At 38.8% G+C, this 27,303-nt stretch overlaps 1 long non-coding RNA gene across 1 annotated transcript in view; it reads right to left on the bottom strand.

Moving 5' to 3' along the window:
• Positions 1-26,403, bottom strand: part of LOC131519833 (uncharacterized) — a 110,608-nt gene extending 84,205 nt beyond the window's left edge. The window contains exon 1 of the long non-coding RNA XR_009265816.1: positions 26,294-26,403. This is a non-coding gene — a long non-coding RNA (uncharacterized LOC131519833). The remainder of the gene's footprint in view (positions 1-26,293) is intronic.
• Between the last annotated feature and the right edge of the window lie 900 nt (positions 26,404-27,303).

The following is a 27,303-nucleotide window of genomic DNA, read 5'->3' as shown; positions in this document are numbered from 1 at the left end:
TCACAAAAGAAGAAAATCTTGCCATTTGTGACAACTTAGATGTGTCTTGAGGGCATTATGCTAAGTGAAATAAATCAGAGAAAGACAAATACCGTATGATCTCATCAATATGTGAAATCAAACAAAACACAACAAAATCAAGCTCAGAGAAGAGATTGGTGTTTGCCAGAGGCAGGGTTGGGGAGTAGGTAAAATGGTAAAGGTGGTTAAAAGGTACAAACTTCCAGCTATGGAATAAAAATGTCCTGAGGGATGTAATGTGCAGCATGGTGATTATAGTTAGTTTTACTGTATTGTATATTTGAAAGTTGCTAAAGGTAGACTTTGAAAGTTCTCATAAGAAAAAAAATTATAACTGTGCATTGTAATGAATGCTGAATAGACTGATGTGATCATTTCACAATATATGAATATAGCAAATCATATTTTACACCTGAAACTAACGTAATGTTAAGTCCATTGTCTCAATGAAAAAAAATTATTTTATACTTGGTTGAGAGAGCAATAACCCAAAAGGTTTTCCATCTACCAGAATGGACATCTAGACTAATAGCACATAATTAGCTGATTGTTAACATTATTTGGAGGCCCACCATATTCTATTTGAGTAAACAAAAGTCAAGAAAAAAGTTATAGTGCCTGAAATAGTCATTCTTGGATAAGGGGAAATGGAAACATACCAGGTTATATGTAAAATAATCAAATTCATATTATTCACAGTAAAATACTGTTCTATTTCTTTGTAGTAATATTAGCTTATTTTAATTATTTTTTCAGATGACAAAAGAATTTTATATTCTCTGTTGAAAATCCAGGGATACAGGAAAGTGCTAAGAATAAAATAAAATCACTTATAATTTCACCATAATTTTCACCAGTGAAAAACCACAATGAACACTTGGGTAATCTATAAATTCTGATTATTTTTTAAATTAAAATTTTATAAATAGGATTCTATTATTCCTATATTTTTGTATGAAATTAACACATGTATATTGGTTAAAAGTCATTTAGTATTTAAAAGCATATTATAAAAAAAGTCTCTAATTTACATTAATTCTTGTTATCTAACTTGTAATTCTTGTCTAGAGCAACCATTTATGACTTTCTTTTAACCTATTTTATTTTATTTATTTATTTTTTTAACATTTATTTATTTTTGAGACAGAGAGAGACAGAGCATGAACGGGGGAGGGGCAGAGAGAGAGGGAGACACAGAACCGGAAGCAGGCTCCAGGCTCTGAGCCATCAGCCCAGAGCCTGATGCGGGGCTCGAACTCACGGACCGCGAGATCGTGACCTGAGCCGAAGTCGGACGCTCAACCGACTGAGCCACCCAGGCGCCCCTCTTTTAACCTATTTTAATACTGATAGTTATATTTCTAAATATGCTTTGATTACCGCTTCTTGATTTGCCCAGAATGGGTGTAGAACAGGGAGTCCACAATTTAAATATTCCCCTAATGATAGAATATTTAGGGTATTTGGAAAGTTTTACTATTATGGGTAACATGTCAGTTAACATCCTTTGACACAAACGTTTGCTATTTTATTAGGATGGATTTCTTGAAGTGTAACTACAGATCCAAATTGTCCAACTACAATACAGAAATTTTGTATCTAGTGTTCTTTCCAGAGTCACTTTTATGTGGTTAAATAGGTCAGTCTATAATTCTGCTTTTATACTCAGAAAGAAAAACTTCACCCCAAAATCAGATGAAAACATACCTACATTTCCTTCTAGGTGTCCTGTGGTTTCATACTTCTACACTAAAGTCTTTGATCTAGGTGAAGTTTTAGTCTGTAAGGAGATACAGAAGTCTAGTTTTTCTTTCTTAAATATGAGCCTCTTGCCCCACAAACATTCAGGGACTTGTCCCTCCTTTCCCTACTGATTTGACTTGTTACTTTTACAGACCGTTAAGTTCTTGCATATTCTAGTTCCTGTATGGAAAGGGGATGGAAGTGGTAGGGATGCTGTTTGGGTGAGAAGGAGCTTCTATTAATCTGGCTATTGTTTCATCTGTAACAAACTGCTTAAATTAATTAAATAACAGAGCTCGATAATGATCTTTCTGTTATTTGCAAGTGTATCACTGTTTCTTCTGAAGGGTTTCAGACCATGCCACTCCAAAAATTTGCCACTTTGGCACATGGATTCTTTTGAGCTGAAAGCACTTGAGAAACAGCACATGTGGAAAGGTCTCTGCCCTCCCGCTTTCTACCTGAAAGTGGGACACAAGGTTTTCCTATGAGAAAGGTGCCCTCCCTGCGTAAGAAAGAAAACAACATTCTTAGCAGAAACTGGGAGTTGCCGGTGAAATGGACTTGCACAAAACAAAACAAACAACAACAAAAAAACCCTACTAAAATAACCCTAATTTTCCATTAGTTTCCCCATATATTTACTAGTCTCTGTCCCAACATTTTTTTTTAACATTCATTTATTTTTGAGAGACAGAGAGAGGCAGAGTGCTAGTGGGGGAGGGGCAGAGCAGAGAGAGAGGAAGACACAGAATCTGATGCAGGCTCCAGGTTGGAAGCTGCCAGCACAGAGCCCCACGCCCGGCTCGAACTCAGAACCGTGAGGTCATGACCTGAACCAGTCGGATGCGTAAGCAACTGAGCCATCCAGGCGCCCCGTCCCCAAATTTATTGCCCCTAGCTCAATTTATCGTATCTTGTCAAACCCCCACAATGTATTGTTCTTTGTGTAAAAAGGTATGTAAGTTTGGGGCCTAAAGCCTTCCTTGGGTCTTCATTTTCCTTCTGAAGATTCCCATGTTCACATTAAAATATTACATTTGTATGCCTTTCTCCTGCTAATCTGTCTTATGTCCATTCAATTCTTAGGCCCAGTCACAGAACTTACAAGGGTAAAAGATAGTTTTACCTTCCCTACGCTTTTTTTTTTCCTGAAACCTTTTGAAATAGAAAATATCTGTGTACTTATATTTATAAGATACTGAAAATAGTGGTTTCTTCTCACTTTAACATTTCCTCTAAATTTTTAATTTATCAGGCTGCATTTGGATCACTGAAAGTCAATGAGTTACATTTCAGAAATGATGTTGATGGATTTAGCATTCTTCTATACTTTCATTATATATAGAATACATTTATTCTTGGAACGGCCTATCTAATACTACAGTCTGTATTCTCTTGAGCTGTTGATGTTCTAAGAATATCATCTAACCTTTATTAAATACTTACTATGGCAGGCAAGTTCCTAAACCTGTATTAATGTGTATTAATTTAAGCTGCCTAACAACTGTGAAGATAATGTTGGTATTATCCCATTTTACACATGAGGAAACTGAGTCTTGGAGAGTTACGTAATTTGACAACGTTACCCAGTTTATGCATGGTGGAGTCAGAATCCAGACCCACTACAGCCCAGCCTGGTGCTCTTAATCCTGTGTTATGATAAACCCTTTGATTTATTGTGGCATTTTCAGGGTCTGCTTTTCCCCCACCCTCCTTAATTCAATGTACAAAAATCTCTAAGTATTTCTCTCTTTTTAAAATTTATTTATTTATTTTTAAGAGAGAGGAAGAAAGAGAGAGAAAACAACTGGGCAAGTTGCAGAGAGAGAGAGAGAGACAGAGAGAGAGAGACAGAGAGAGAGAGAGAGAGAGAGAGAGAGAGAGAGAGAATCCCAAGCAGGCTCTGCACTGTTAGCACAGAGCCGGATGTAGGGTTTGAATTCATGAACTCAAGAGATCATGACCTGAGCTGAAAACAAGAGTCAGACTCTCAACTGACTGAGCCACCCAGGCACCCCTGTTGAAGTATTTCTTAATTGTTAAAACAAAATCACTGTCTTAACCATTTTTTGTTAGGTGTGTAGTAATGTTATACCACATGTAATACATTAGTATTGTTATATACATGTATATAGGTTACATGTTATAGTATCTATGTTATAGTATACAATGTTATACTAATGTAATAGTCATGTTAACTGCATTCTCATTGTTGCGTAACAGATCTCTAGAACTTTTTGATTTTGCAAAATTGAACTCTGTACCCACTGAACCACAATTCCCTGTTTCCTTTCTTCCTAGCCCCTGGCAACCAAAAATCTACTTTATTTCTATAAGTTTGACAGCTTTAGATGATATCTCATCTAAGTGGAATCATACACTTTTTTTGTGAGTGGCTTATTTCACTTAGCAAAATGTCCTCAAGTTTCATCCATGTTGTACCATACGACAGGATTTCCTTCCCTTTAAAGCTAAATAATATTCTCTTTAATGTGTATACCTCATCTTTATTCATTCTTGGCTATTGAAAATAATGCTGCTATGAACATGGGTATGCAAATATATCATCAAGATCCTGCTTGCTTTCTTTCTTTCTTTTTTTAAAATATGAAATTTATTGTCAAGTTGGTTTCCATACAACACCCAATGCTCATCCCAACAGGGGCCTCCTCAATGCCCATCATCCACTTTCCCCTCCCTCTACCCCCACCAACCCTCAGTTTATTCTCAGTTTTTAAGAGTTTCTTATGGTTTGCTTCCCTCCATCTCTAACTTAAGATCCTGCTTTCAATTCTTTTTGATATATACCCAGAAGTAAGACTATTGGATCATATGGTAATTCTATTTTTAAAATTTTTTTTTTTTTTTTTTTTTTTTTTGAGAGAGAGAGACACAGCAAGAAGGAGGGGCAGAAGGAGAGAGAGAAAGAGAATCTTGTGCAGGCCCAACACAGGGCTCAATTCCACGACCCTTGGATCATGACCTGAGCCAGAATCAAGAGACAAACACTCAACCAACTGGGCTACCCAGGTGCCCCTCTGTTTTTAATTCTTAGAAAAACATCATACTATTTTCCATAGTGGCTGCACCGTTTTACACTGCTATCAACAACACAGAAAGATTCTGATTTCTCCACCTTCTTATCAACACTTGTTATTTCCTGGGTTTTGTTGTTGTTGTTGTTGTTGTTGTTGTTTTTAATAGTGGACATCCTAACGGGTGTGAGGTGGCATCTTGTGGTTTTGATTTGTATTTCTGATTAGTGATGTTAAACATTTTCATATGCTTGTTGGCCACTTGTGTATCTTTTTTGGAGAAACGTCTATTCAAGTTTGTTGCCATTTATGCATTCCCGTATAATTAATATACAGTGTTAGTTTCAGGTGTACAATATAGTGATTCAACAACTCTATTATTACTCAGTGCTCATCATGATAAGTGTACTCTTAATCCTCATCACCTATTTTACCCATCCCCCCACCCTGCCACTTCCCCTCTGATAACCACCAGTTTTTTCTCTGTATTTGTCTATTTTTAGCTTGTCTTTTTCTTTGTTCATTTATTTCTTAAATTCCATAGGAGTGAAATCATAGGGCATTTGTCTTTCTCTGACTTATTTCATTTAGCATTATACTCTCCAGGTCCTTCTGTGTTGTAAATGGCAAGATTTCATTCTTTTTATGGCTGAGTAATATTCCACTGTATATGTACACCATATCTTACTTGTCTATTTGTCTGTGGATAGACACTCGGGTTGCTTCAATAATTTGACTATTGTAAATAATGCTGCAATAAACATAGGAGTGCACATATTTTTTTTTCAAATTAGTGTTTTCACATTCTCTGGGTAAATACCCAGTAGTGAAATTACTGGATCATATAATAATTCTATTTTTAATTTTTTTTTTTTAGGAAACTCCATATTGTTTTCCATAGTCGCTGCCCTCATTTGCTTTCCCTACAGTGCACAAGAATTCCTTTTTTCTTCACATCCTCACCATACTAGTTGTTTCTTTTGTTTTTGATTCTAGCCACTCTGACAAATGTGAGGTGATATCTCATTGTGCTTTTAATTTGCATTTCCCTGATGAATGATGTTGAACATCTTTTCATGTGTCTATTGGCCATAAGTGGACATGTCTTCTGCCCATTTTTTGATTGGATTGTTTTGGTGTTGAGTTACATATGTTCTTTATATATTTTGGATATTAACTTTATTGGATATATCATTTACAAGTATCTTCTCCCACTCAGTAGGCAGTCTTTTGGTTTTGTTGATTGCTTCCTTCACTGAGCAAACTTTTTATTTTGATGTAGACTCAATAGTTTTTGCTTTTGTTTCCTTTGCCTCAGGAGACACATGTAGAAAAACGTTGCTACAGCCAAGGTCATAGAAATGACTATGCATTCTTCTAGGATTTTTATTGTTTCAGGTCTAACACTGAGGTATTTAATCCAATCTGAGGTTTTGGGGGGTGTATGTTGTAAGAAAGTAGTCTGATTTCATTCTTTTGCATGTAGATATCTAATTTTCCCAACACCATTTGTTGAAGAGATTTTTTCCCATCACATATTCTTGCTTCCTTTATTGTAGATTAATGACCATATAATCATGGGTTTATTTCTGGGCTCTCTAGTTCTATTCTATTGATCTATGTGTCTATTTTTGTACAAGTACCATACTGTTTTGATTACTGCAGCTTTGTAACAGATCTTTTAATCTGGGGTTTGTGATGCCTCCACAGTTTTGTTCTTCTTTCTCAAGATGGCTTTGACTCTTCAGTGTCTTTTGTTGTTCCATACACATTTTAGGATTATTTGTTCAAAATCTGTGAAAAATGTTGTTTGTATTTTGATAGGGATTGCATTTAATCTATAGACCACTTTGGTAGTATGCATATTTTAATAATAGTAATTATTCCAATCCATAAGCATGGAATACCATTCCATTGTTTGGGTCAACTTTAATTTCTATTACCACTGTTTTATAGTCTTCTTGAGTAAAGGTCTTTTACCCTCTTGGTTAAATTTATTCCTAGGTATTTCATTCTTCTTGGTACAGTTATAAATGGGATTGCTTTCTTGATTTCTCTTTCTGCTAACTTTGATAGTAGTGTGTACAAACACAATGGATTTCTGTGTATTGATTTTTTACCTTGCAAGTTTACTGTATTTATTACTTCCAATAGTTTTTTTGGGGGGTGCAGTACTTAGGGATTTCTATGTGTAGTATCATGTCATCTGCAAATAGAGACTTTTCTTTTTTTTAATTGTGACAGTTTCACCTCTTTCTTACAAATTGGGCTGCTTTTATTTTTTTTTCTTATCTGATTGCTGTTTCTAGGACTCCTATTGAACTGAATTCTGTAAACCTTAGAGAATTTCTTGAAACAAGTAAGGAAATTTAATTTACAAATCATTACTTTACTGAATTTATACCATTGCATAAGAATTGTAAGAAAAACCATCCCTCTAAATATCTAGAGGAAATGTAACAAGTACATAGCATTTGTGCCACCACTTTCTTTACATGCCTGCCAGACATGGCTTAAGAAATATCCTACCTTATGGGGCGCCTGGGTGGCTCAGTCGGTTAAGCGGCCAACTTCAGCTCAGGTCATGATCTCACGGTCCGTGAGTTCGAGCCCCGCGTCGGGCTCTGAGCTGTCCCGGAGACTGTTTCAGATTCTGTGTCTCCCTCTCTCTGACCCTCCCCCGTTCATGCTCTGTCTCTCTCTTTCTCAAAAATAAATAAACGTTAAAAAATTTTTAAAGAAAGAAATATCCCACCTTTTTTTGCTGAACCCAACTGGGTCTTACAGCCCTTTTCAACACAGAGCTCCAAGCAACCACTTACAACTGACAACATATTAGATGACATCTATTTGTTATCCTGTCCTTGAAAATATTTACAAAAACACATCAGGTAAAGCAAAATTCCTCAGATATGCCACACTGAGAAAGTCATAGCTGCTGATTCGTAATGATTACAGGCGTCTTAAACTCATGGAGAAATCCTCCCAGAAAGAAGTTACTTATCTGATTAATCTAGCATTTCCTAAACTGATATGACCACAGGCCTTTTCCTCCTATTATTCCTACTATAATACCATGACATTTTTATGAAATGGCTATTTGAAATACTGAAACAGGTCTCCGATATTTCCCATACAATGACCATTTATAATATTGCTGTCAGTTCTCTGAAAAATGTTAACTTTAGCTTATCTTGCCTCTTGTGGAATTTGGTTCCCAAAGAAAGGTTTAGTTTTTAAAGGTTAAAAACATTTTTTAAAAAAAATACAAGAATACTACCTTATCTTCAAACTCAGAGTGAAATTTTCCATAGCATGAGAAAATAAATTCTAAGACACTATTCAATTTTGAGTGATTATTTTAAACCAAAAGATGAGAGAACTGGAATAATTAAACAAATGTAATTATTAATAGGATATCTACCTAGAATTTTATACAAATGAGGAACATGGCCACTCAGGCCTACTACCTGGAACCTAGCTCTCATTTTAGCTTAGATAATTAGGTGTTTAGCTTAGATACTTAGGTGTTTACATAGATACAGCTTTGGTGAGCCTTTATTAAATTGGCCCTTTTCAAAAGATTATAGGAAATAAGTCATTAAAAATCATAGCCACGGTTGCTGTGAACATGCAAGTTTGAAAAACATCTTAAGGCTTAATGTTTTTCATTCTCAGATATGTGTGTTCACAGGACTACCTGACAAAGTAATTTAGTATAGCTTTTTTCAAACAGTAACATACTACATGGAACTGAAACCTAAGAGATTGTTTCTTAAATATGACCTAACTTTGAGACAGAAGAATTTATGCAAATTAATGTATACATCCACGGTGGTTCTTCAAATGTGGTCCCAGATAAGTAACAGCAGCATCACCTGGAAACTTGTCAGAAATGCGTATTCTTGGGGGCAGCTGGCTGGTTCAGTCGGTTAAGTGTCCCACTCTTGATTTTGCTCACTTCATGATCTCATGGTTTGTGAGTTCTAGCCCTGCTGTCGAACTCAGCACTGACAGTGTGGAGCCTGCTTGGGATTCTCTGTCTCCCTCTCTCTACCCCCCTTCTGCTCTCTCTCTCTCTCAAAATAAGTAAACAAACATTAAAAAAAGAAATGCAAATTTTGGACCTCACCCTAGGTCTGATTCAGAAACTCTGGGAATGGATCCCTGTAAGCTGTGTCTTAACAAATCCTCCAGGTGATTCTGTTACACACAGGTTTGAGAACTGTTGCTCTCATTTTTTTTAAACATTTTTTATTTTATTTTTGAGACAGAGAGAGACAGAGCATGAACAGGGGAGGGTCAGAGAGAGAGGGAGACACAGACTCTGAAACAGGCTCCAGGCTCTGAGCTGTCAGCACAGAGCCCGACACGGGGCTCGAACTCACGGACCGCGAAATCATGACCTGAGCTGAAGTCGGCCACTTAACCGACTGAGCCACCCAGGTGCCCCTGTTGCTCTCATTTTTGTCTGCTAGAGTAAGAGTAAGAGGTAAGAGTTTGGTCTCTTACCTAGACTCATTGAGGCTTCTCATTCTGTGTGATCTTGGTAATAATGGAATTTCCCCACATTTGAGGAGAACACAGAGACCATTTTCCAAATATAACCTCTAATGAGCAATCAGAAATGACCCTCCCTCTGTAGCAAAATAGAGTACAGAAGTTGTCTATGTATTTTTAGAACCCCAAAAGAATTTGCTAGCATTTTCAGGAAAACAAACCAACTACAAAAGATTCATTATTCTTTGTCACTAGATCTAGATGATTGGTCTATAAATAACAAATTAAAAAATAACAGGATAACAGTGTAACTATGAAGTTGACTAATATCTGTGGCACTTTGAGAAAATAATGGAGCCATTCCCAAGCTATGAAAACAATCCCAACTCATATAAATAGAAAGAGGACATTTTAGGCAGTGGGGCTGCCTCCCTGGTAAATAAAAGGGCATCTTTGCTCTGGGGGTTAGAGGGACATCCCACACCACGGGCAAGACTCAGTGGCTGAGCTTCTGTAGGAGGCTGTCTGCTATGTGGTAGTGTCACCTGGTACCGGGGATCTGGTGGCTTGAAGTCTGTAGTCACAACCACCACATTCCAAGTGGTTCCTGAAATCTACCCACCCTTTTATAGACCTTCACATTCACCTTCATAGCAGTATGACTGTGCTAAAAAAAAGTGGGTTCCCTAGCCAGTCAGGTCTTTAAAATCCTTGGAAATGTTTCCACTTTGAGGGACATTTCACAGTTCCCAGATTACAACGACATTCTCTAGAGCAGGGTTTCTCTACCTTGTCAGTATTGACATTTTGTGCCGGGTAATTTTTTTATGTGGGAGTCTATCACATACACTGTGGGATGTTTAGCAGAATCCCTGGCCCATACCCACTAGCTGTCAGTAGCGATTCTATTTTGGCAAAAATGTCTCCAGACATTGCCAAATGTCCTGAGGGGGAGGATGCATAATCTCTTCCACATCCCAAGTTGAGAACCGCTTCTGCTGAAAGCTATATTCTTTTTGTTAAAGGGGGTAGAAAAAAAAATCCTCCCTTTTTTAAATTAAATTTAAAAAACATTTAATGTTTATTTTTGAGAGAGAGAGAGAGAGAGTGTGTGTGTGTGTGTGTGTGTGTGTGTGTGTGTGTGAGAGAGAGAGAGAGAGAGAGAGAGAGAGAGAGAGAGAGAGAGAGCAGATAGAGTGAGACAGAATCTGAAGCAGGCTCCAGGCTCTGAGCTGTCAGCACAGAGTCCAGTGTGAGGCTCAAACGCACAAACCAGGAGATCATGACCTGAGCCGAAGTTGGATGCTTAACTGACTGAGCCACCCAAGCACCTTTATTCTATTCTTTAATCTTCATTAAGATGACCACTCCTCTGATCTCCCCCACCCAGTTTTTCCCTATTTATCCCTTCTCCTAATGCTTCCTTTACCCTTTCCTTCCCACACACAGAATCTTTACTCCCTTCCATACATAGTCTGGTCTTTTAAGGCTATCCTTCACTTACACCTTGCCAATGTTCTCAACTCCTTGGCCCTACTGCCTTTTGATCTCACTTAATTTCAGAAAATCCCAGTTCTGGATTAGTTCAGTTCTCTGACAACCCTAGGATAAGAGGATTCTCGCACAGAGAGATGGGACACCAAGGCTTTTCTGTCTAAGAAACAACTTTATTCATTGTGCCAGCACAGACTCAGTGGGTTCATTCCCAAAAAACTGAGCCCCAAGCACAGTGGGGTGTAGCCTTTTATGCAACTTCTACTTTTTTGTCTCCCACATATGGTGACATATAGTCTGACTGGACACAGTTCAAGTTATAGAGTCGTGTCAGAGTTACACATACGTGTGTCAGGGTCGATTGGGTCACGCTGCCTTCCTTTGTTCTGAGGAGGTCTCTACCACATTTCTTAGGGAGGCAGTCTACCACACTAGTCCTACACCAGGGCTACCAAATATTGCTTGAGAAAACCGTAGGTCTGTATAAATTCATAGTCTTCCACCAATGAGCCTCAGTGAGGCAACACAAGGTTCTTGTTTCTCTTCACGTTCTTCAAACTTTTCCATCCCCACTTTGAGTAGGGACTCTTAATACACATTTGGAAAGGGGTTCAATGTTAACAAAAAGCTTTTATTTGATTTGACTCAGGGTTTCTTTTATTAATACTGCACTTTGAAGAATGGGAAAATGTGTGAGTGGAGGGGGAGTTTTTATGGAGAACTGTAAGGAGTGACCAAGCAGATCTATGTTTACCCTGCTGTGATGAGCTCCTTCCCAAGCCCTGACCATGAGGGGCACACTGAGGATAGATTTTTCAGGAGAGGAGATGGATAGACAAGAAACAAAAATGGTGATGATGTCAAGGATAAGCTCCCTAGGGTTTTGTGAGTTCACTCTCTATTGAAAAATTTAAAACAGGGGCGCCTGGGTGGCTCGGTCGGTGAAGCGTCCGACTTCGGCTCAGGTCACGATCTCGCGGTCCGTGAGTTCGAGCCCCGCGTCGGGCTCTGGGCTGATGGCTCAGAGCCTGGACCCTGCTTCCGATTCTGTGTCTCCCTCTCTCTCTGCCCCTCCCCCGTTCATGCTCTGTCTCTCTCTGTCTCAAAAATAATAAAATAAACATAAAAAAAAGGAAAAAAAAAGAAAAATTTAAAACGTAATAGATGTCAGGAAGATGGTACAGTGAGAGGATCCTGAGCTCACTTTCTTCCACAGACACACTGAGATTGATAACTGCATCTATACAACTAATCAAAAGATGGATATGAACCCTGGCAGACAGATCTTTCACAGCTACTTGTAGAGAGAAGGCCAGATGGAAAAGGTGAGGACGGGTAGAGTCACAGTTGGCAACCAATCCTTCAGCACAACCAACCACAATCAGAATGGACATCACAAGCAGAGAAAAAAGGATCAGAACCCACATTGGTACCCTTGGCACTGAGGATACCCTCGGGGAAGATGAGTCCCCATAATACCTGGCCTTGAAAATCAATGAGGCTTAATTCGGAGGGCTTTGAAAATTAGGGGCTCAACTCTAGGAGAGCCAGAGGACAATAAGAAACCCAGTTCGTGCCCTTAAAGAGCCAACATACTAAATAACTCAGCCCAGGAGATAGCATAAAGCAGCAGTTTGAATAGCATCTGAGGTATATGTGAAGCAGATTTATTGGCTGATCTTAGTATGTGTGCTGAAGGGACAGGGATCTGCAGATTTCTCCAGGAACAAAAGTGATGGAGGGCACCATTTCTTTCCCCTCCTCTAGACTAGAGGCTGGATGTTTTGGGGAACCAGTGCTAACACTCTCCATCTACTGTGCTAGCACCACATGCAACACCCTGATATTCCCGTGCAGAACTGCCCACCTCTGCAAACATCCCTTCAAAGTGGCTCCTGTCCCACCACATCTGGAAGGCAGTCATGGCCTGGACAAGTGCCACTCCAAAGTGACTGCTGCCCTGGGTGAGGGGGTGGGGGTGGGAGATAACCCCCCACAGCAGCATGCCTCCAATTCCTGTAGCTAAGAGGTCTGCCTGCTCTCATTTTGGTGTGCCGGCAGCTGTGTCAGAGAGGCTAACTGCAGACAGATAAGTTGACTGCCCACACAACCCAACAATGAGCTAATGGCAGCCACAGCCAGATCTCTCAACAGCACGGGGAGCAAACTCTACCCAGTGTATTCACAGCAGGTAAGTCAGGTCACTCACTGAGGCCACCTGGGCTAAAGGCATTCACAATTCAGCCACAATAGAAGGGCACATAAATCTCACATAGGGGAGACCCCTGTGCACCCGATTCTGCTGACCAGGGGATAATGTTGTATAGGGTACCACAAGACGTCTTAAACACAAAACCATTACATTCGAGACCAGGTGATATAACTGACCCACCTAATATATACAAATGAACACAGAGAGTTAGACAAAATGAGACAGAAATATATCCCAAATGAAGGAACAAGACAAAAAGCACAGTAAAAGAGCTAAATTAAATGGAAATAGGCAATATAGCTGATTAAGAGTTCAAAGTAATGGCTATAAATATACTCACTGGACTTAAGAGTGAATTCGGAGCTAAAACAAAGAAAATGTTTAAAACACTGAACTAATGAATTCAATAACTGTAAAGAATAATACTCTAGAGGGAATCAACAGCAGATTAGAGGATGCAGAAGAATAGATCAGTGATCAGGGAGACAGGGTAATGGAAAGCAACCAAGCAAAACAGTAATAATAATAATAAAAAATAATTATTATTATAAATGAGAATAGGTTAAAGAAACTCTGCAACATCATCAAGCCTAATAGCATTGCATTATAGGCATCCCAAAAGGAGGCAAAAAAAAAAAAAAAAAAAGAGGGGATAAAACTCATTTGAGGAAATAGCTGAAAACTTTCTTTATCTGAGGAAGGAAACAGACATACAGGTCCAGGAATCACAGAGAGCCCCAAACAAGATGAACCCAAGGAGGTCCACCCCATGACACATAATTAAAATGGCAAAAAGTAGTGGTAAAGAGAAACTCTTTAAAGAGGCAAGGTAAAAGGCAACAGCTACATACAAGAGAAACCCCATAAATCTATCTGCTGATTTCTCAAAAGAAAGTTTGCAAAATAGAAGGAAGTGGCATGATGTATTCAAAGTGTTTAAAGGAAAAAAAAAAAAAAAAAGAAGCCTACAGCCAAGAACACTATCTGGGAAGGTTATCATTCAGATTTGAAGGAGAGATAAGAAATTTCTTGGACAAAAGTTAAAGAAGTTCATCACCACTAAATCAGCCTTACAAGAAAAATTAGAGAATTCTCTAAATGAAAAAAGGTCATAACTAGAACAAATTACTAAAGGAAAACATTTTACAAGTAAAAGCAAACATAGTCAAAGTGGAAGATTAACCACTTATAAAGCCAGTATGGAGGTTAAAACTTAAGAGTAGTAAAAACCACCTGTATCCACAAAAATTAGTCCAGGGATACACAAAATAATAAGATTAAAATATGGGGCATCTGGGTGGCTCAGTTGGTTAAGTGTCTGACTCTTCAGTTCAGGTCATGATCTCATGATTTGTGAACGTGAGCCCCGCATCAGGGCTGTGCAGAGCCGGCTTGGGATTCTCTCTGTCCCATGCATTCTCTGTCTCTCAAAATAAACTTTTTTACACAAAAAGATGGAAAATGGGGCAACTGGGTGGCTCAATCGTTTCAGCATCTAACTCTTGATCTTTGCTCAGGTCATGATCTCACGGTTTGTGGGTTCAAACCCCCATATCAGGCTCTGCACTATCATCAGTGCACTGATAGTGCAGAGCCTGCTTGGGATTCTGTCTCTCCCTCTCCCTGCTCCTCCCCTTTCTCCTTTCACTTTCTCCTGTTTCCTATGTCTCTCCTAAGTGCTCCTCTCACTTTCTCACTATGTCTCTCTCTCTAAATAAATAAACTTCAAAAAATTTTTTGAAAAATTTTTTAAAAAATTAAAAAGATGTAAAATATGACCTCCTACACCTAAAACCTGGGGGTGGGCAGTAAAAAATGTAGTGATTTAGAAGGTGTTTGAACTTAAGTGACCATCAACTTTATAATATAGACTACCATAGAATACACATAGAATGTTATATATGAACCCAATGGTCACCACAAGTCAAAAACCTATAATACACAAAATTAGGAGAAAGAAATCCAAGCATAACACTGAAGAAAGCCATCAAACCACAAGGGAAGAGATGAAGGGAAGAAGGAACAGAGAGGAACTACAAAAATAACCAGAAGACAATTAACAAAACAGAAATAAGCAAAAGCCTATCAATAATCACTTTAGAGACACTTGAGTGGCTCAGTTGTTTGTGTCCAATTCTTGATTTCGGCTCAGGTCATGATCTCACAGTTCATGGGTTCGAGCCCTGCATTGGGCTCAGTGTTGACAGTGCAGACCTGCTTGGGATTCTCTTTCTCTCCCTCTCTCTCTGCCCCTCCCCCACTCACCTTCTCTCTCTCTCTCTCTCTCTCTCTCTCTCTCTGTCTCTCAAAATAATAAACATTAAAAATATCTTTAAATAATCACTTTAATAAGTGTACAAAATGCTCCAATCAAAAGACATAGGCTGACTGAATGTATAAAAAACAAAACCCATCTATACGGTGCTCAAAGAGACTGACTCCCTTCAGACTTAAAGACAAACAGATTCAAAGCGAAAGGATGGAAATGCCTTGGAATGGATGATGCCAGTGGAAGCAAAGACACAAACAAAACATCAGAAAGGTGGAGTAGCAATAGTTATATCAGATAAAGTACACTTTGAAATAAACACAGAAGATAACAGAGTAGGCTGATCACCTCCTCCCATGGATACACCTAGAAAACACCCACATCACTGTCACGAATTCAGAAAATGACCCAAAGATTGGCAGAACAGACTCTCCATAGCTAATAGTAGAGAAGAGGCCACATTGAAAATGGTTAAGACTGTAGGGACACAATAGGAAACCAAATAAACACATGAGACTGTCCCCCGGAGGGAGGGGCATCAAGAAAGCATGGAAAAGAGAAGAGAGGACACCCCACCCCGGACCCTTAGGTATGGGGACTCACACTGAGAAGACTAATCTCCATAATATTTGGCTTTGAAGACAAGAGAGACTGACAACTTGAAAAATCAGTGGGACTAGGTCTGGGAAGCAGGGCAGCCATAAGAAACAGAGTCCCACCCTCAAAGTGCCAGCACAATAAAGAGCCCTGCTGAGATACAGCATAAAAACAGCAATTTAAAAAAAATGCCTGAGGGATATGGGAAGAAGATTTGTTTACTAATCTCAGAAGTATGCTGGAGGGCCAGGGATATTAGGAGACTTCTCCAAAAGCCAGCCAGCACCATTCCCTCCTCACTCCCCAGATTAGATACACAGATACCTGCAGGAACCAGTGCATCACAAACACTCTTCACCTAACTTGCTGACAGCATGCCCTGCCTCCACGCCTTTCTGTGGACTCATCCCATCCATCCTAGCCTGGGCAGGAGTTCTCCCAGGTGGCTATAATTCCCTTCTTGCATCAGACCTTCAGAGGCCTCGCTGGCACTGTGAGCCTCACCCCTATGTTCTCCTGCAGATCTGCCCCTTCCAATACACACTTGGCAGGAATCCATCCAAAGTGGTACCACAAACCTAACAGCATTCAAGCAGCCCCATCAGGAGCCAGTACCACTCCAAAGAGACTCCTGACCCAGGGACAGGGAAAGATAACCACACACACCAGTCTCAATGTGACTCCAGCAGTGAGCTGGGGGCAAACATCAAGTGTCAGCAGGCCCTGCCCATCAATAAAAGATTCTCAAGGGACAACACAGGGAAAATGCCCTGTAGTTTGGTGCTGCTGCATCTCTAGCCAACACCTGGTCTGACTCAACTCAAGCTCACGGGGCCTCAGACTGGCCCACTAACAACACAGGGATCAAACCCTGCCTGCAACAAACAGAGCCATTGTAGACAACTGACCATAAGGCAAATATGGTTCAGCCACAATAGTAGGGCACACATAAGACACATAGGAGACACCCCTGAAAGGCCAGATTTCGGTAAACTGGGCACGATGCATGGCACGGCACTACCAGACCTCTTCTTCATAAAGCCACTACTTTCAATAACAGGAGACACAGCTGACTTTCCTAACACAGAGAAACAGGCACAAAGTTAGGCAAAATAAAGAGACAGAGGATTGTGTCTCCAATAGAAGAGGGCAAAAATCACAGCAAGAGAATGAAACAAAATGTAGGTAAGTAATATGCCTCATAGAGGATTTAAAGTAATGTTCATAAAGATATTCACTGGACTGGAGACGAAATGGAGCATCTTAAGGAGACCCTCACAAAAGAGATAGAAAACAGAAATTTGTCTTTCTCTGACTTATTTCATTACCATAATACACTTTAGTTCCATACACATTGCTGCAAATTGTAAGATTTCATTCTTTTTGATTCCTGAGTAATATTTCATTGTATGTATAGAATATATATATACACACATATATGTCTATAATATCTATATCTATATATCTATAATATATAGATATTCTATACACACACACACACACACACACACACACAGCACACCTTCTTTATCCATTCCTTAGTTGATGAACATTTGGGCTCTTTCCATAATTTGTTGATAGTGCTGAAATGTTGGGGTACATGTGCCCATTCAAATCAGCATTTTTGTATCCTTTGGGTAAATACCTAGTAGTGCAATTGCTGGGTCATAGGGTAGTTCTATTTTTAATTTTTTGAAGAACCTCCATACTGTTTTCCAGAGTGGCTGCGCCAGCTTGCATTGCTACCAACAATGCAAAAGAGATCCTCTTTCTCTGCATTCTTGCCTCCACATCTGTTGTTGCCTGAGTTGTTCATGTTAGCCATTCTGACAGATATGAGGTGGTATCTCATTGTGGTTTTGATTTGTGTTCCCCCAATGATGAGTGATGTTGAGCATCTTTTCATGTGTCTTTTTGCCATCTGGAGGTCTCTTTTGGAAAATCATCTATTTACGTCTTCTGCCCATTTCTTCACTGGATTATTTGTTGTTTGGGTGTTGAGTTTGATAGGTTCTTTGTAGATTTTGAATACTAACCCTTTATCTGATTGGTCATTTGCAAATATCTTCTCCCATTCCGTCGGTTGCTTTTGAGTCCACAGCTAATATCATCTTTAATGTGGAAAAACTCAACTTTCTCTCTAAGGTCAGAAACAAGACAAGGATGTCCACTCTCACCATTTTATTTGACATAGTACTGGCCACAGAAATCAGAGAAGAGAAGGAAAGAGAGGCACCCAAATTGGTAAGGAAGAGGTAAAACTTTCATTGTTTGTAGGTGACATGATACTATGTATAGAAAACCTGAAAGACTCCAATAAAACAATTCTAGAAATGATTAACAAATTTAGTAAAATTGCATGATACAAAATCAATATACATAATTCTGTTGCATTTCTTTATGCCAATAATAAAGTAGTAGAGAAAAAAATTAAGAAAACAATCCCTTTGGAGAACTATCTATCATGCTAATGGATGTCAAAAGAAAACCAGAGTAGCCATACTTATAACAAACTAGATTTGAAAACAAAGACTGTAAATAGAGATGAAGAAGATATCTTCATTAATAGGTCTGTCCACCAAGAAAATCTAACAATTATAAATATTTATGCCAACTTGGGAGTACCCAAACATATAAACCAATTAATAACAAACATAAAGAAACTCATTGATAATGATACAATAGTAGGGGACTTTAACACCCCACTCACAGCAATGGACAGATACTCTAAGCAGAAAATCAACAAGAAAACAATGGCTTTGAATGACATACTGGACCAGATGGACTTAACAGATATATTCAGAACATTTCATTATAAAGCAGCAGAATACACATTCTTCTCAAGTGCACAGGGAACATTCTGCAGAGTAGATAACATACTGGGTCACAAATCAGCTCTCAACAAATACAAAAAGATTGGGATGACACCATGCATATTTTCAGACCACAACGCTATGGAACTTGAAATCAACCAAAGGAAAAGTTTGGAAAGACCACAATACATGGAGGTTAAAGAACATCCTATTAAAGATGAAATGGGTTAACCAAGAAATTAAAAAGGAAATTAAAAAATACATGGCAGACTTCAAACTGTATTACAAAGCTGTAATCATTAAGACATATTGTCTTCACAAAAACAGACACATGGATCAATGGAACAGAATTGAGAACCCAGAAATGGACCCACAAATGTATGGCCAACCAGTGTTCAACAAAGCAGGAAAAAATAGCCAATGGAATAGGGACAGTGTCTTCAGCAAGTGGTGCTGGGAAAACTGGACAGCAACATGCAGAAAAATGAACCTGGACCACTTTCTTACACCATACACAAAAATAAACTCAAAATGGATGAAAGACCTCAATGTAAGACAGAAAACCATCAAAATCCTAGAGGAGAAAGCAGGAAAAAACCTCTTTGACCTTGACCACAGCAACTTCTTACTCAACACGTCTCCAGAGGCAAGGGAAACAAAAGAAAAAATGAACTATTGGGACCTCATCAAAATAAAAAGCTTCTGCACAGTGAAGCAAACAATCAGAAAAACTAAAGGCAACCAATGGAATGGGAGAAGATATTTGCAAACGACATATCAGATAAAGGGTTAGTATCCAAAATCTATAAAGAACTTATCAAACTCAACACCCAAAAAACAAATAATCCAGTGAAGAAATGGGCAAAAGACATGAATAGACACTTCTCCAAAGAAGACATCCAGATGGCCAACCGACATCACTCATCATCAGGAAAATACAAGTCAAACCTACAATGAGATACCACCTCACACCTGTCAGAATGGCTAACATGAACAACTCAGGCAACAACAGATGTGGAGGCAAGGATGCAGAGAAAGAGGATCTCTTTTGCATTGCTGGTGGGAATGGAAACTGGTGCAGTCACTCCACAGTATGGAGGTTCCTCAAAAAGTTAAAAATAGAACTACCCTATGACCCAGCAATTGCACTACTAGGTATTTATCCAAGGGATACAGGTATGTTGCTTCAAAGGGACACATGCACCCCTATGTTTAGCAGCACTATCGACAATAGCCAAAGAATGGAAAGAGCCCAAATGTCCATTGATGAGTGAATGGATAAAGGAGATGTGGTATGTGTGTATACACACACACACACACACACACACACACACACACACACAATGGAGTATTACTTGGCAGTCAAAAACAATGAAATATTGCCATTTGCAACTACATGGATGGAACTAGAGGGTATTATGCTAAGTGAAATTAGTCAGAGAAAGAAATATCATATGACTTCATTCATATGAGGACTTTAAGACACAGAAGAGATGAACACAGGGAAGGGAAGCAAAAATAATATAAAAACAGGAGATGGACAAAAACATAAGACTCTTCAATATGGAGAACAAACAGAGGGTTACTGGAGGGGTTGTGGGAGAGGAGATGGGCTAAATGGGTAATGGGCATTAAGGAATCTACTCCTGAAATCATTGTTGCACTATATGCTAGCTAACTTGGAAGTAAATTAAAAAAAGAAAAGACAGCAAAGACAGTCATAAGAGGGAAGTATATAACAATCCAGGCCCTCCAAAAGAAGGAAGAAAGATCTTAAATACACAACCTACCCTTATAACTAAAAAAGCTGGAAAAATAGCAGCAAATAAAGAGCAAAAACAGAAGGGAAACAGGAAATAATAAAGATTAGAGCAGAAATCGATGATATTGAAATTTGAAAAAAGTAGAACAGATCAACAAAATGGAGCTGGTTCTTCGAAAGAATTATAAAAATTGATAAACTTCTAGCCAGACTTATCAAATGACAAAGAAGAGGACCCAAGTAAATAAAATCACAAAAGAAAGAGAAGTGATCACAACCAACACTGCAGAAATACAATTATAAGAGAATATTATGAGCAATTACATGCCAACAAATTGGGCAATCTGGAAGAAATGGATAAATTCCTAGAAATATATAAACTACCAAAACTGAAACAGGAAGAAATACAAAATTTGAGCAGACCCATAACCAGTAAAGAGATTGAATAAGTAAAAAAATCTCCCAACAAACAAGAGTCCTGTGCCAGATAGCTTGCCAGGGGAATTCTACCAGTCATTTAAGGAAGAGTTAATACCTATTCTTCTCTAACCATTTCAAAACATAGAATTTGAAGGAAAATTTCCAAGCTCATTCTATGAAGCCAGCATTACCCTAATTTCAAAACCAGACAAAGACCCCACTAAAAAGGAGAATTATAGACCAATTTCCCCGATGAATATGGATGCAAGAATTCTCAAGAAGATACTAGTAAATGAAATCCAACAATACATTAAAAGAAATATTCACCATGGTCAACTGGGGTTTATTACTGCACTTCAGGGCTGGTTCAATATCCACAAATCAATCAACATGACACACCACATTAACAAAAGGATAAGAACCACATGATTCTGTCAATAGATGCAGAAAAAGCATTTGACATAATACAGCATCCTTTTTTGATAAAAATCCTCAATAAAGTATGGCTAGAAGGAAAATACCTTAACATCATAAAGGTCATATATGAATGACTCACAAATATCATCCTCAACAGGGGAAAAACTAAGCTTTCCCCTAAGGTCAGGAACAGGATCAGGATGTCCACTGTTACCATTGTTGTTCAACATAGTACTGGAAGTCCTGCCTCAGCAATAGACAACAAAAGAAATAAAAGGCCTCCAAATTGGCAAGGAAGAAGTCAAACTTTCACTCTTCACAGACACATGATACTCTATGTAGAAAACCCCTCCAAAGAAAACTCCACAAAAAAACTGCTAGAACCGATACATGAATTCATCAAAGTTGTAGGACATAAAATCAATGTACAGAAATCGGTTGCATTTCTATACACCAATAATGAAGTAGCAGAAAGAGAAATCAAAGAATCTATCCCATTTGCAATTGCACAAAAACCCATAAGATACATAGGAATAAACCTAACCCAAGAGGCAAAAGATCTGTGCACTGAAAACTATGAAATGCTTATGCAAGAAATTGAAGAGGACACAAAGAAATAGAAAAACATTTCATGCTCATGGATTGGAAAAACAAGTATTGTTAAAATGTCGATATTACCCAAAGCACTCTACACATTCAATGCAATTCCTATAAAAAACAAAAAACAAACCAACCAACAAACAAAAACCACCAGTTCTTCACAGCACTGGAACAGACAATTCTAAAATTTGTTTGGAATCAGAAAAGACCCCAAACAGCCAAAGTAATGTTGAAAAAGAAAACCAAAGCTGGAGGCATCACAATTCTGGACTTTGAGCTGTATTACAAAGCTGTAATCATCAAGACATATTGTCTGCACAAAAACAGACACATAGACCAATGGAACAGAATTGAGAACCCAGAAATGGACCCACAAATGTATGGCCAACCAATGTTCGACAAAGCAGGAAAAATATCCAATGGAAAAAAGTCTCTTCAACATTGGTGTTGGGAAAACTGGATGGTCACATACAGAAGAACGAACTTGGACCACTTTCTTATACCATACATAAAAATAAATTGAAAATGGATGAAAGACCTCAATATGAGACAGGAAACCATCAAAGCCCTACAGGAGAAAACAGGCAGCAACCTCTTTGACCTTGGCTGGAGCAACGTCTTACTAGACAGGCCTTCGGAGGCAAGGGAAACAAGCAAAAATGAACTATTGGGACTTCATCAAGATTAATAGATTTTGCACAGTGAAGGAAACAATCAACAAAACTGATGGGCAACTGACAAAATGGGAGAAGATATTTGCAATGACCTATCAGATAAAGGGTTAGTATCCAAAATCTATAAAGAACTTATTAAACTCAACATCCAAAAAACAAGTAATCCAGTGAAGAAATGGGCAGAAGACATAAATAGATGCTTTTCCAAAAGAGACCTCCAGATGGCAAAAAGACACATGAAAAGATGCTCAACATCACTCATCATTAGAGAAACAGAAAACCACAATGAGATACCATCTCACACCTGTCAAATGGCTAACATGAACAACTCAGGAAACAATAGATGATAGCGAGGACACGGAGAAAGGGGAACCCTTTTGCACTGCTGGTGGGAATGCAAACTGGTGCAGTCACTCTGGAAAACAGTATGGAGTTTCCTCAAAAAATTAAAAATAGAACTACCTTATGACCCAGCAACTGCACTACTAGGTATTTACCCAAAGGATACAAAAATGCTGATTTGAAGGGGCATATGTACCCCAATGTTTATAGCAGTGCTTTCAACAATAGCCAAATTATGGAAAGAGCCCAAATGTTCATCCACTGGTGAATGGATAAAGAAGATGTGGTACATAGATACAATGGAATTTTACTCAGCGATCAAAAAGAATGAAATCTTGCCATTTGCAATAATGTGGATGGAACTAGAGTGTATTATGCTAGGTGAAATAAGTCAGCCAGAGAAAGACAAATATCATATGATTTCACTCATGTGAAATTTAAGAAACAAGCCAGATGAACATAGGGGATGGGAAGCAATAATATGATAGAAACAGAGAGGCAGGCAAATCAGAAAAGATTTTTCAATACAGAGAATACACTGAGGGTTGATGGAGCGGTGTTAGGTGGGGAGATGGGCTAAATGGGTGATAGACATTAAGGAGGGCGCTCGTTGGGATGAGCACTGGGTGTTACATGTGAGTGATGAATCACTAAATTCTATTCCTGAAATCATTATTATGCTATATGTTAACTAACTTGGATTTAAATTTTTTTAAAAAGTGAAACCCATAATAACAGAGTAGAATGGTCATTACTAGGGGCTGAGCGGTTGGGGTAAAAGGGAGATGTTCTTCACAAGGTATAAACTGTCCGTTAAGAGTAAGTTCTGGAGAACCAATGTACAATTTGGTAATTATAGTTCATAATGTACTGTATGCTTGAAATTTGCTGAGATAGTAGATCTCAAGTTCTCATCACACACACACACACACACACACACAACGGTAACAATGCAGATGATTGATCTATTATTTAGCCTGGTTATGATAATCACTTCACAATGTATACATATATCAAAACACTATACACCTTAAATATATGAAATTTTGTCAATCAACTAAACTAGAAATAAAATAAATGTGAATATACTAAAAACAAAAACAAACCAAACACTGAATCAGTTGAGCAATGATAACATGTGTAATTTACATTTTATTTTAACCTAAAAAGTATGCCTCCACTTCTTAGTGCTCGGAGTTAGGACCACAGCATTTTTGAGGGGGTCCATTAATTGGAGTTCTGCAGAAACCACACCAACAATTTATCATTTGTGTTGTCCAATTTGAATTTCTGCAGGTGAAGCAATAGGAGTGCAAAATCCTATTAGGCTTTTTTAATCCAAATGTTTACAGTTGTATTACCCACACCTACTTTAACAATAAAAAGTGCAAAGTGCCTGGGTGGCTCAGTCAGTTGCATGTCCAACTCTTGGTTTCAGCTCAGGTCATGATTTCATGGCTTAATGAGTTTGAGTCTTGCATCGGGCTCTGTGCTAATGGGCTCGGAGCCTGCTTGGGATGCTCTCTCTGCCTGTCTCCTTCTGTTGTCTCAGTCTCTCTCCAAACTAAATAAACTTTTTAAAAAAGTGCAATTCACCATTTTAAGATTTTTTCCAAAGCTTAGTTTTCATAAAAACACTTTATTTTAAACTCTTATTCCATCATTTTACATTACTCAATACAATGAGTACAACCAGAATGAACAGGTCACAAAAGGGGGAAAAAAGCGTTCCATAGGCAAGAGAATCTACGCGGGGCTCTTGCCACAACACCATTTCCTTCCATCAAGCCTACCAGCTCTCTTGCATGCATAGCCATCCCTTCCACCCTCCTTCCTGTCAGAACGGAAGGGGACTCCTCTCCTTGAACATAGTCCTTCTCCTGGGTCCTGCATCTGTTCTCCCAACACCTCAGGTACTTCTGCCTATATCCTATTTTCAACATCTCCTTCTCTTCTACCTATTTTCTGGGATCTCATCCACTCCTAGAGCTTCCTTACCACTTAATTGCGAATGATTCTTAAACCGTGATTCCATCCTGATCTTTTTTTTTTTTAACGTTTATTTATTTTTGAGAGAGAGAGAGAGAGAGCAAGCTGGGGAGGGACAGAGAGAGAGAGAGAGAGAGAGAGAGAGAGAGAGAGATACAGAATCCATAGCAGGCTCCAGGCTCTGAGCTATCAGTACAGGGCTGGATGCGGAACTAGAACTCACAAACTGCAAGATCATGACCTGAGATGAAGTCCGCAGCTTAACTGACTGAGCCACCCAGGCGTCCCAATCCTGATCTTTCTCCTTATGTCCAGAACTTTATGTTCAACAGCCTAATAATCAAAATATACCTATATATTCCATAGAGACCTTAGTCTCTACATTTCCAAAATGTGATTCATCATTTTGCCCTTCCTCCCCAACCAGCTCTCCCTCCAGTGTCCCTACTTTCCTGTAGAGTATCAAGATTTACCCAGTGTCCAAGCCAGAAACCTATAAGACATCACTGATTCATCACTCCCCTTACTCTATACATCCAATCAACCACATCATTCACTTGATAAATATTCCTTGATGTGTATTAATTTGTTAGAGTTTGGAATTTCCTATTTAGTAAATAAAAATACAGGACATCTAATAAAATTTTAATTTCAGACAAACAATGAATAATTTTGTAGAGTAATTATAATCCATACACTATTTTTGACATACTGTTACTAAAAAATTATTTCCTGTTAATATGAAATTCAAATGTAACTGGGCATCCTACATTTTATCTGGCAATGTTATTATAGGTTTTCAATTCCAGTTATGCATTGGTTTAGGATACCAAAAAAAAAAAAAAAAATCAAAAGCCATAATTGCAAAACTGGTAAGTTGCGACACAAGCTATCTAGGCTCAATTTATTATAATTAAAACTAGTTCCTCAGGATCCACATAAGAGTGAAAACATATGGTATCTGTCTTTCTCTGTATGGCTTATTTCACTTAGCATCCTGAGAAATTTAACAGAAACCCACGGGGGAGGGGAAGGAAAAAAAAAAAAAGAGGTTAGAGTGGGAGAGAGCCAAAGCATAAGAGACTCTTAAAAACTGAGAACAAACTGAGGGTTGATGGGGATGGGAGGGAGGGAGGGAAGGGTAGGTGATGGACATTGAAGAGGGCACTGGGATGAGCACTGGGTGTGGTATGGAAACCGATTTGACAATAAATTTCACATATTAAAAAAAAAAAAACTAGTTCACACACACAAGTTCCAAGATAAGTATTTTAACAGTAACTCCGCAGGGACCCATGTGTCACAATAAGACTGCCTGCTATTCCAAAAGTGTCTTGCAAAGGCTTCCATAACAAAATACCATAGACCAGGTAGCTTAAACAATAGGAACTTATTTACTCACCATCCTAGAGGTCGGAAAGTCCAAGATGAAGGTGCTGGCATTTGTGGTTTCTGGTGAGAGCTCTCTTCTGACTTATAGAAGTCTGCCTTCTCCCTAAGTCCTCACATGTAGTGAGAAAAGAAATCTTGCAAGCCCTCTGGTGACTCTTCTTATAAGGGCACTAATTTCATCACAAGGCCCCACCTTCATGACCTCATCTGAACCTAATTACCTCCTAAAGGCCCTCCCTCCAAATACCATTGCAATGAGGCTTAGGGCTCCAACGTCTGAATTTAGGGGGACCCAGTTCAGCTCACGAGACAGAGCTTACCTAGTTTATAAATTGGCCTATCCCTGCCCCAATGTCACTTACCAACTTTCATCCAGAAACTACCCTATGGCTAACCAGCATGCTCACCTGCCTGCTTTGAGACACTACTTGGATTCCATTAAGATGGTATACTCTTTTGCTCAACAAGGTTAATAAAATCTGATGTGGAGCTAAAACCACACCATCACCTCTCTGCTTCCTAATGGTAGCCTCTATCCCTTTTCCTACTTTTCTCCCTCTAACCTAACTGATCTCAAACATTACCACTCAAAGGTGATCCATCAGAGTCACCTAGGAGGGCTTGTTAAAACCCAAACTGCTGTGCCCATCCTCATAGTTCCTGATTCAGTAAATGTGGGACAGAGCTGGGGAATTTGCGTTTCTAACAAGGTCCCAGGTGATACCAAGGACCACACTTTGAAAAGCTCTGCCTTAGAGATCCTCTTTAATTACCTGATGTGGGGACTGAGCATTGGTATTTTCCAAAGCTCTCAGGTGATTCTAACAAGCAACAGGATTGACTGAGAACACTGTTCTAATGCATTTTCCAGACTACAGCTAGTATGCTTTTTGGAAAGCCCAAATCTGAAAAAGGAACTCATCAGCTGAAAACTTTGAATGGCATCTCACTTGCCCTCAGGATTAGACATAGCTCCTCACCAAGTCTCACAGAGCCTGCATAATGTGCTTCCAGCTAGCT

Source organism: Neofelis nebulosa, chromosome 8, assembly GCF_028018385.1.
Source record: "Neofelis nebulosa isolate mNeoNeb1 chromosome 8, mNeoNeb1.pri, whole genome shotgun sequence".
NCBI lineage: Eukaryota > Metazoa > Chordata > Mammalia > Carnivora > Felidae > Neofelis > Neofelis nebulosa.
The sequence above is the reverse complement of the archived record's forward strand: the minus strand, read 5'-3'. Positions and strand labels throughout refer to the sequence as shown.